Raw genomic sequence first — 11,557 nt, forward strand, 5'->3', positions numbered from 1 at the left:
TCAAGCTCTTTATATAACCCCAAAAGAAAAAGTCAAGTGGTGTGAAATCTGGAGACCTGGCCTGCCATTCTACTGGTCCACGCCGACCAATCCAATATCCAAAGACTTGTTCGTTCAGTCTGCTGCAACATTTCTGTGGCTTAACCTGCCAGAATGAATAATGATACCAATTCTTTCCTCTTTCGATAATATCGTTAAAATCAAGACATTTGTTACAGGAAAGTTTCAAATAATCACAACAATGCATTGAAACTGTCGCAGGTTAACCAAACAGTAAAACAGGAAACGTTAATTACCAGAATTACATAAAAATACCTTTTCCAAAGCCTCCTTAGTACTGAAACACGTTACAAAATATATGTAGATGCAGTAACTCATATTTGAGTCATTATGACAGTTATCTTTAAATAACTTGAAAGCGATTAGAAATATCTCAAAATGGATTGCACCATTGTTTTTCTCAGAAAATTATACATGATTTTGAGTATTTATATGACCCACTTTCCATTTAAAATTTCAAAGTTACATTCATAATGGCAGCTTTTGAGATAGCTGAGGGGTATAATCGAATGTGTCACTGGTTGAGCATTTGGTATTACAAATACTGGTAACACCAATAGCAATCAAAAATCAAACATATGGAAGATATTTATATGGTTCCAGACTTTTGATTCATCCTGTATATTACGGAACGCGCGATAGCGTCGCGGTTAACCCTTTATACCTATAGATATCATATGGTAATAATTAACTTTATAGCATTTATATACTTGTGTGTTACATATGAAGGTAAATTTTGCTGGATAACTTCTATTTCAATACATTTTCATCAATATAGTTTTGTTTCAAATGTTGCCACTCCCGTAACTTGGTCACTGAATTGGTCCTAATACAGCTATTTGTTTCAACATGGATTGCTTGTAAATTTAATTTGGGTTAGAAAGGGTTAAAGGTATAAAGCTGCAAACTGGAAAGTTACGAGTTCGATTCCCAATCGGGTCATTGATTTTCTCTATTGATCTAATCTTCCCGCTGCACTATGCCCCTGATGCTTGCCCTTCCTATGACAGAAATGGGTACCAGGAGGATTTCCTTGGGATTAAAGGCGGGAGGCACGCAGGCCTGACATCCCTGTCATTAATGCCGATTGTCTGCAAAGGTCGGAGCCTAACCTCCTGCCACCTTCTGGGACGATTTGACAAGAAATGGGATTCACTTTACCTGTTTTTAAAACATACATAGGTTTATATTACAATATGAATATGGTTAGAATATAACTTTATCATTTACATGAATCGGTATTTCAGTTTGTTGAATTGTTACAAGTTTGAAAGCATGTTAGCTGTTAGAAATAAGATTTTGGCTACATTATTCGTCCATGATTCAATGGCACTAGGGAACTAAATCGTGCAGAGGACAATTTTTTTTTATGGATAGTCGATCTTGAATAATTTCATAAGTGATCGTTCCAACTCGCTGTGAAAAGCACACAGAACTTCATTAAAAAGAACAATTCATTCTAATTTTCTCTGATTTTTTAAAATCATTTAAATTCTCACTCTGTATTTCAAAAGACTTGCGTTTTTGCATACGACAAAAACAGAAAGACTTGCGTTTTTATACAAAAAATATACTTTTTTTCTTCTCACCCTTTCCTACACAGTTAGAATTATCTTATTGTTATTATTATTATTATTATTGTTGTTATTATTATTATTATTATTATCATCATTATTATCATTATCTTTGTCATTATCATTATTATATTTTTGGGGCAATCTCATTGGATATTTAGCAGTTTTCCCGATAGGAATATCTATGGTTATTGAAAGGCGAATGCCGGGTTGGTTCTCTCCTTCGCTGCAACGAAGATACAGATCCTGACTTGCAAGACATGAACGCACACTTGTATATGGTGGACATGTCTGCAGAGTATTGAAATATAGCCACTAGATGCTACATCCACGGACTCTGATTCAACCATGTCAACAGTATACCATTTCCAACAGGCAGATGCGCTATGATCTCACAGTTAAAGCGATGAAAATGAAAATAACTTACACATTTGTGTAAGGAAGTTTGAATTGAAGGCATAATTTTGTAAATATGAAGTAATTATTTATTGTACTTCAACATTATAAACGGTCTTATCGTTATTGAAAATCGTGCATAATATGCCACATTACTGCACTAGAGTCGTAAATTAGCCTATTAGGCATATCATGCCAACCAAAAGTCATGATTTCTATTAAGATGGCATAACTTGTGCCATAAAGTAAATATTATGAAATGATTTGTTGTGCAATAATATTTAATACATCATTGTTGTCATAGCAATCCCTTTCTTCATAGACCATGATATCAAACTGCCCATCACAGTTTTGCTATCGTCAAAATTAGGAACACGCTTCACTCGTTTCCTAAACATTGACTCGTGTAATGCAGTATAGTAGGCTGTAATAATATTTGTTTCATAATACGCTGTACTATTTTGGACGATCATGTCTTTTTTCCCTACTTACCATTGTTGTTTACATGCTTCGTAAGTTGACAACCGCACGTTCTCTGGTTGCTATGCAAATGAAAGAAATCACAGTGTTGTTATAACTACATACCGCACTAAGTATAAACAAATGGAGCCTTTATTTAGAAACCTACACATTTTCATATTCTCTTTTAGACTTTCCCGGTATTAACTTAGCGCAACCGTAACTCTATGCTTCTTCAATCACTTCATCCACTAAATTCTCAACCATTTTTTTTGCCATAGTCATTAAATTACAAATTTCACTACCAGAAAAAACAATGATTACATCAGAACAAAGTATACCTACATAGTGCGTTGCCTACGACTTTTAAATTTTCTTATAGGAGAAAGTTTTACTTATCAAACAAATATTTTATCCAATATTCCAAATTAAAAAACAAATTCATTTAAATAACGATCATCCAAAAAATAGTACGCAATACTGTATCGCAGTGTAAGTTACTGTTACATTATATCCTTCGGTGTCACAACAGCTGTCGTCGTTCTCCAGAAACCAAACGTCATTCCATCCTATCGTGGCTAACGAGAAAGGCTACGGCGCGACGTCACATTCTTAGTCATAACATGGCCAACATTGAACAAGTTTATATATAAATGCACGTTTAACATGAGATTAATATAGCAATTCCTTTGTTGTTTAGAACTTTGAACATGTATTTATATTAGGCGATTGTCAAGATGGCCATGATTAGGCCATGATAATCACGTGACTACGATTCGTGTCGAAGCCTGTCTTCCTCGTTAGCCACGGTTCCTACCCATCCACTGATCCGGCATCGATCCTCTTCTAATCATGGCTGCCTGTACAACCTCCATCCAAGTCTTCTTTTGTCGATATCTCCTCCTCTCTGCTGAGATCCATTCCATAATTATTTACGTATGTCTTAATTTATCTTCTAACTTCTAGGGCTTCATGTTTAGTTTCTTTGACCATTTTTACGGTGAACGAGGAGTTGGCCTATTACACCAACCCTCAACCTAGAGGATCATATTTTTACATTAATTAAAATCTTGCATTTGGCCTTCTTTCGCAAGTGCTACATTTAGGCTATTTAATTTTACAAAACTAACTTTTATAGATATCTTAGAATATTTTCACATCGTACATCTTGTCTGACATATGATTATGTAAGTAATAATTATTTTCTCCGACAGAGACACTTTAGGAGAAAAGCTGTTCACACAATTCCATTAATCACATTAGTGGGTTATATCGAATTAGTGGGGTTTAAAAAGGGTGCGTCAGCTACTATGGTTTTTGTGCCCTTATCTAAAATTCGTTCAAAAAGCAGAAACAAAACGCAAACGATGCAATAAGCTGAATACTAACAGGAACTAAAAATCGTTGTCACATTAAAATCAGCTACACAGATGGAATACTAGCAAGGTAATCGTTAAAATATTATAAAGTAACAATTTTTGGATACCAAACTAAGTTTAAAAAGCAATCCTAAAGTGATAAAACAAATGCCACCAGACACAAATACAGGGGCATCATTTTATTTTTACTTCAATTTTTATTGTACCTGAGTTTTTGAATGTACTTCACCCCACCCCTTCTACTAGTAAACTTACAACCGTCCTCCACACAGAACCAAGGCCGCGTATGTAGTCAAAGTCTCCTTACGGTCTAGTAAACAATACTGAGTTAGTACGTTCCAGAAATATGTTCGCGCTTTTCCAGTGACGAAAGACCTTTCAATATTGAATCGTATTTTCGCACAGGTACTGTCGTCCGTTTGCCTACGTGCATCCCGATTTCCCGCACTCGCTTCTGCTCGTCCACCTGTAAAGGCTAGTGGCTGGGCTGTCTTAGCTCTTTTCTGAAAACATTAATTTCTGTTAGGAATTGAATGTCTATGTAATATTATACAACTCTTTAAAATAACTTAAATAAAAGGACCTCGTTAAGTAATTAAGTGTCACGTTATTCCCTCTCTTTCTACGATCCTGAGACAAAACCACTTGGACGGACAGTAGATAGTATATCTGAGTAATTTTATCTTTTCGGATCGGGCAACAGTGAAGATTGAATTTACAGTACGTAAGGTAGGTACTCTTTTATAGAGTAGGTACAGAATTATTTCAACATGAGTTACTAGTACGAAGGACGAAACTGGTAATTGGAATCAGGTACAATAGTCTATAGTGCGAATAATATGCACAAAAGAACTGAAGCCTGTATCGAAATGAACGGCCACCATTTAAAAAAAAATGTGTTTACATATCCGTATTATGATTTTTTTTTTCAATTTAACTTCATTCTCTAAATTTTACGCTAATGTGCTGCAGACAGTATAATATACACTGCATAATAAATACGTCCAAATGAATAGCTCAGAAAGTGAGTAAAAACACTTATTGTTAATACAGTACTGTATTTTGATTAAACAAAATCCCTAATGAAAATTATCAAACTCAAAATCACGGTATTTCCTAGTTTACACGAATGGATGAACTACTTTTCTTCCCTCCTATACCTAGTAAAGTGATTTGTTTGTATTTTACGCCAGTCTCATCGAACTCCAGTCATGGAAGGGAGTAACAAACTATGTTTCCGGTTCTCAACTGTTAATCCAAAGGTATAGCCAGGTTAATATTAGAAATGTTAGTAAAAATAAAGTGATGTCCCTGTATAACAACCATAAAACTATGTAATATTCGGATGTAGACGGTCCGAAACGTCAAGTTAAATAAAACAAAATAACCTCTGGATGTAAAGTGTCCAGACGGTAAACAAAGAGCTGGTCAAATAAAAACTAAATCACCTTGTCAAGACCTGTATTGGATAAAAATCTCACAACTGCAATTGCAAAATTAAAATAATTTCCAAGAGCGTCACGTAGATTCGGCCGAATTGCGTATTGACGATGGGCACGGTCATATTTCCTACAATGCAATAAGATATGTTCGACCGTAACTGGTAAATGGCAAACATCACACTCCGGTGGTGGCTCGCCGCATAGCAGGTGGCCATGTGTCAGACTATTAATCACATTATCTCACGTAAGAAATGACATAAGCGTATGAGAAATTTCGAGTGAGACGCTCACTATTGTCTTATTATTTCAAATGAAGATCCATTAAAACGTTAAAAAAATTATATTTCCCTGATATATGTGCTTTCTGGTAGGATTGAAGAGAAGGCCTTATGGCCTTAATCCTGTCAGATTAAATAAATAAATAAATAAATAAATAAATAAATAAATAAATAAATAAATAAACAAAGAAAAAACAATCAAACAAAGAAACAAACAAACTAACTAGTAATACGAACAAATTCCGTTCAGTACCTTAGGGGAAATCATTTTACAGAGATAGACGGACAGACTCATTGGTTGCTGAAAACTACTTCTTCGTTATGAGTAATTTGAAACAACTTGTCTACTTTTGGGTAATCTTGAAATAGACTTCTTTACTTCATCACAATAGCCTACGTCCTATTACAATTTATATAAAAAAATGTGAGGGTATCCGCATGTCTCGCTTCCTTTTCGGAAACCACTATATTAATAATAATAATAATAATAATAATAATAATAATAATAATAATAATAATAATAATAATAATAATAATGATTACTACCTGTTCCACTTCGCGTTACCTCTCGGAGTGATGTCGCTACAGTCTCTGTTTACATCAGAACTACGGTGACTGAGGGCAGCAAGCGGAGTTGCGGGGGTAGGAAACATGGTACAGTACGTGTTGTAATGTTATAGACAGTATGTAGGTTCTCGCCTACCATGCAACAGTAGAATGGAAGCGATCATAGTATAACAGGATTCCTTGACGTCTGTAGTACCTGTCAAAGTCATCTAGCTCTACTACTTTTGTGCGTCTTGGGTTTTTACTGGGAGTTGATATTTGAATTCCTAGTTTTTCTGCTCTTTCACACTCTTTCCCAATTGTTTTTATTGTCTTTTCGCTTACCCCAACGGCTTTTGCTGCTCTTTCTACTGCTTTTGCTAAAGGTAGAATGAGACCCGTCCTTTTTTCCTCTCTACAAAATTTCAATACGTTATAAATTATCTTCCTGCTTTGAGAATTGTGCACTTTCGGGGATGGTTTCTTCTTTGGAGCAGTTTCCATATTTTGTCACAATTGCAATCCTTCCCTGAAAATTCCACACAGTACATTAGGCTATCTTATGGATTCGGTTATATAAAACCTAAACTGAACTTGATTGACTGCACAGTGTATTCAAAGATACTACAACTAAATAAATCACTAATGCAGTATTAGAATGCGTCAACGGCATGTAAACACGAAACGTTTCATTCAGTACACAGCATATTAAAAGATATTACAATTAAATGAAGCACTAATGCAGTATTAAAATGCTTCAGTGGAGTATAAATACGTACCGTTCGATTCAATGCACAGTATATTCAATGATAATACAACTAAATAATTCACTAATGCAGTACCGGTATTAAAATGCTTCAACGGATTGTAGACACGTCCCTCACGCTGCTCTAGTCTAGACTGATGGACTAATATTCTCTCGCGACTGTACAGTGTATGACGTAACGGATGGTTCACGAAGACGTCGCGGGTAACGTGAGCTGAAACGGGTTGTACAGTGAAGGGTTTTCCTCTGCGCAGTGCGGTTTACTTGAGATGCCCTGCACATTTCTCGCCGCGTAGATATCCTCCTTCCTTTAATGAGTTTGCATTCCAACGCAATCGACTCCTGTGCATGAATGTACTAGTTTTTCGTCTTCCTTAAAATTTGACGTAAAATATTTTGAGCTTTCAAGTGATGTGATGTCAGCATTTCTACATTTATCTGTACAAAATATTACGAACTAGGCAAATAGGCCTACTATACATAACTTCTCATACAAGGTGGAGCATGGTTTCACTATCGTAATACTCGTCGGATAGTAGGGATGGGTTAAAATTATAACGACATAAAATTGGGCTATGTATTCCATTTAGTAAACATGCCTCGTTAGGCAGCAGAACATGAGACGTTCACTTTCGAAACGCATTTAAAAATGGAGAGTTAGTTACAACACAGCAAATATTCAGACTGTATTTCAACATTCCGTGACATGGAAGAATTCCAGATCGCAATATTATCAACATTGGTTCAGAAATTGTAAACTACACAGGCAACACACCTGCAGGCAGAGTTCGAACTCTGCGGACACCGGAAAATATCGACAGAATTGGTGCTGCTATCAATCGCAGTCCAAGATGATCTGCATGTGGACAAGCTGTTGCCCTTACACTGAACAACAAACTTTTTCCAAGGAAATTTGAACAAACATCTTTGAATGCGCTCCATGCCATTTTTTCTGTAACGGAAAGTTTTTCCTCAAACGATGAGTCAGCCATAACTTTATGAATTAGTGGACCAATGATAATGCCCTCTTTTAATTTGCCTTCACTGAATTTTTCTTTTAGATAATGAAAACCACACCCTTCTTTGTTCATTGCATAGACCTCACTTTGAACTGTTCTGAAATTTACTGAATGGAAGGGACCAATATCTGTTTATTTATTATAAGTACAAAAGAACATGCCAACAACATTTGGAAAATCGGAAATAAGTTATAAACTCATAAAATGCATTAGCTTTCGTTTTGGTTTACAACTCCCAACCCGCGCCAGATGTTTCCTGGGAGAGCGATTATCGAAAAGTGAAATCATAGTATATCTTCAAAACCTTACGTGATACGAAGAAAAGAAATTCAGCTTCGGATTCAGCGCACACCAAACCATAAGGGACACATTGCTTTAAGTCGGTGCAAAATTCTTGTTGTTCAATATTCAACAGATCTCCTCGTCGGATATTGCATGAAGACTTAAATTGTCACCCTAAAAAATTAGAGTAGCGAGAAGTGTTGTTGTACCTTAACTTTATCTCTAGAATAGAATTTTGCAATGAATCTGTTGATTTAGTGAAGGAAGATTCAGGGATTATTCGTCATTTAATAACGTCAGACGAAGCTCACTGTGAATCAACTGATACTGTGAATGAACACAACACGCGATACTGGAGCGACAGGGAGAATAGTGAAACACTTCACAGTCAAAAGGTGAGAGTTTGGTGCGGGATATTACGTTCGGCATACTTGGTCATTATTAGAGGGTGGAACCAGGATACTGTAGCAATCAATGTAAGCAAGCATTGACTATAGCTTTTACACACTCGGTTCTGGGCACACACTGCGGACATAAACAAAGGTAGTACAGTCTGGTTATGATTGAAAATAAAGTACATAAATACATACCTTATACATGCAAGGTTCTGTCTTCTTCGGTTTCGTTGCCGGCATTACAATGAACAACAAAATATATCCGAAGATTTGCGAACTGAAACGTCCTGCGGCGATCACTCAAACAGTTTTTATACTTTGAGAACGACCGTTCAGAATCACAGGATGTCAATGGTGAATGCAAATAGTACGACTGGTGTTTCGACATTGCACTTGTACACGTTACCAAGTACAGTAGAGCGTCTCGTTTAGGCACAGTGAAAACGTAAAGAAAGTGCAGGTAACATGTGGAGAGGACGAGCCGTACGATAAACACGAGGAATCCGCAAGGTTTTAGTTACAACATTTATGGCGGAGCATTAATTGAAATTATATTTTCCAAAAACACACAAAACAAAAGAACACAAATTGCATAACTTTACCGTACACATACTTTAACAAACAAGCAATTAATGTTGAAATAATTCAATATAACAAATTAAATTTTGCTACTTATGTGATGTTGCTCTCAAGCAGCATTTTTTACGGTCATAAATTTTATTTCCTGTATGACTAACATAATATCACCATCTTCTGTGGCCGAATTAATAAAACTACAGTATATTGGTCTCAAGTGACAACACTTTTTCCTAAACATAATAATTATCCCTTTTCAAAGTTCAATTTATTCAGGTACAGTACAGAAGACGGTGATATTATATTAGTCATACAGAGAATGAAACTCATGTCCGTAAAAATGCTGCTTGAAAACATCATATAAACTAAGTAGCAAAATTTGATTTGTTATATTGAATTATTTCAACATTACAATTCCTTGTTTGTTAAAATGTGTATATGATAATGTTATTCAATTTGTGTTCTTTTATTTTGTGTGTTTTTGGAAAATATAATATCAGTTAATATAATTAATTGTAACTAAAACCTTGTGCATCCCTCGTGTTTATCGTACGGCTCGACCTCCCCCATACGTTACCTGCACTTTGTTTACGTTTTCACTGTGCCTAAACGAGACGCTCTACTGTACACGTAAACACTGTGACAAACAATCTCGACACTAACGTCAAACAACTGTTCACTATGACTGCGCACAGTACTCTGCTGGCTTAGGTTCGGCTCCTACAGCGCGCAACAGGACAGCTGACAGGTCATTTTGCTTTCTTAACAAAATGTACTTACAAGAGTAACGTCACATGTCTAAGCTCCGTTGTGCATCAACCTATTGCCGCCGTAAAGGTATCCCAAGCCCTCCGTCTAGTCATTATATTTTGAGGTTGCAAATGGTCATGTGACATCTTTCCACAGTTACGCCGTCATAATATTGGCTTCCCCAGGGTTTGGTTTCAACAAGATGGGGTGACAGCTCATACTGCTCAAAATTCGTTGGAGACTCTAAGAACCGTGTTCAGACACATCTTAAGACCATTTTTCGCATTGTGGCATCTCTTGGTCATCCTGTTAACCTGATTTGAATGATTTTGAGTTTTTAGAGTGGTTATTTACATAGCCAAGAGTTTGAAAATCGTCCAGTAGACTCGGGGACCTACGCAAGGGAGGAGTTACCGGGTTAACTAAAAAAATGTAATATTTATATTTGAGCATTTTTTTTTATCCATAATCGTTTTCCCTTCTCTAGTTTTTCACTGTCAGAGTAACAAAATCTACATCGACATAAGGCATAGTTCTCCTACCACACTTTCAATGTGTTCATAATGATAGTTTCATTCTTCATTCTTGATAACTTCCATTTTCCATTATTGTGTTTAATAATTCAATTTATTTCAATATATTTGGTTGTTTCCACTGATTTTCCTGGTAAGTAATACAAACAATTGTTGACTATATATATATATATATATATATATATATATATATATATATATGTGTGTGTGTGTGTGTGTGTGTGTGTGTGTGTGTGATTTTTGTGTAAGTGTAATAATGACACAAGCATTTTCTATTATGCAAACTTAAACAGAAGTTAGAATATGTTAAAAATTGGATTACTGTGAAAAAATTACTTTTAAAAGATTTTATATGGATATTCATGAATATTTTGTATTAGAACATAGTATAATATTAATAAATATACCGTAATTTAGCTTTAGAAACCTGCATATACCCAACACTGTTGCACGGATGTCAGACATGGAGCTTGACAGAAGCACAAAAGATGCAGCTACAAATCTGTCAAAGGAAGATGGAGAGGAAAGTTCTGGGAAGAACACCTAAATACAGAGTCCCAAACGCACAGATAAGAGAGATAGCGAAAACAGAGTGTATCACAAAGCGCAACTACCCTGAAATGGAAATGGAGAGGCCACGTAGCAAGACTACAGCAAGAAAGATGGGCACATGTCGCAACCTTGTGGGACCCCCGGAGGGGAAGAAGAAGAAGAAGAAGAAGAAGAAGAAGAAGAAGAAGAAGAAGAAGCGGAAGACCAGATGGACGGACCTCTTCCAGAGCGTCATAGGAGTACACTGGACGACAAGAGCGAGGGATCGGAGACTTGAAGAGCACTAGAAGACCAGACGCTAACTAATTAGTCACACATCTCCGCCCACATCAAACAGCTCAAATGAAAGAAAAATACGAACTAGTTTGTATCCGGTGGGCCAGTGGTAGTAGAACAGTAATCAAAGTGTAGTGCCAAAGTGTATGACTAGAATTATAGTGAAATGAAATTAACAAAGTCTAGTGACAAAGTGTATGAATAGAATTATAGTGAAATGAAATGAACAAAGTCTAGTGACAAAGTGTATGACTAGAATTATAGTGAAATGAAG

At 36.0% G+C, this 11,557-nt stretch overlaps 1 long non-coding RNA gene across 1 annotated transcript; it reads right to left on the reverse strand.

Moving 5' to 3' along the window:
* Nucleotides 1–2,571: 2,571 nt before the first annotated feature.
* On the reverse strand, nt 2,572–7,009 carry LOC138713999 (uncharacterized). The gene is made up of 3 exons (XR_011336028.1): nt 6,914–7,009; nt 6,480–6,663; nt 2,572–3,526 (listed from the first exon to the last, which is right to left on the reverse strand). It is a non-coding gene; the product is annotated as an uncharacterized lncRNA (long non-coding RNA).
* Between the last annotated feature and the right edge of the window lie 4,548 nt (nt 7,010–11,557).

Source organism: Periplaneta americana, chromosome 14, assembly GCF_040183065.1.
Source record: "Periplaneta americana isolate PAMFEO1 chromosome 14, P.americana_PAMFEO1_priV1, whole genome shotgun sequence".
NCBI lineage: Eukaryota > Metazoa > Arthropoda > Insecta > Blattodea > Blattidae > Periplaneta > Periplaneta americana.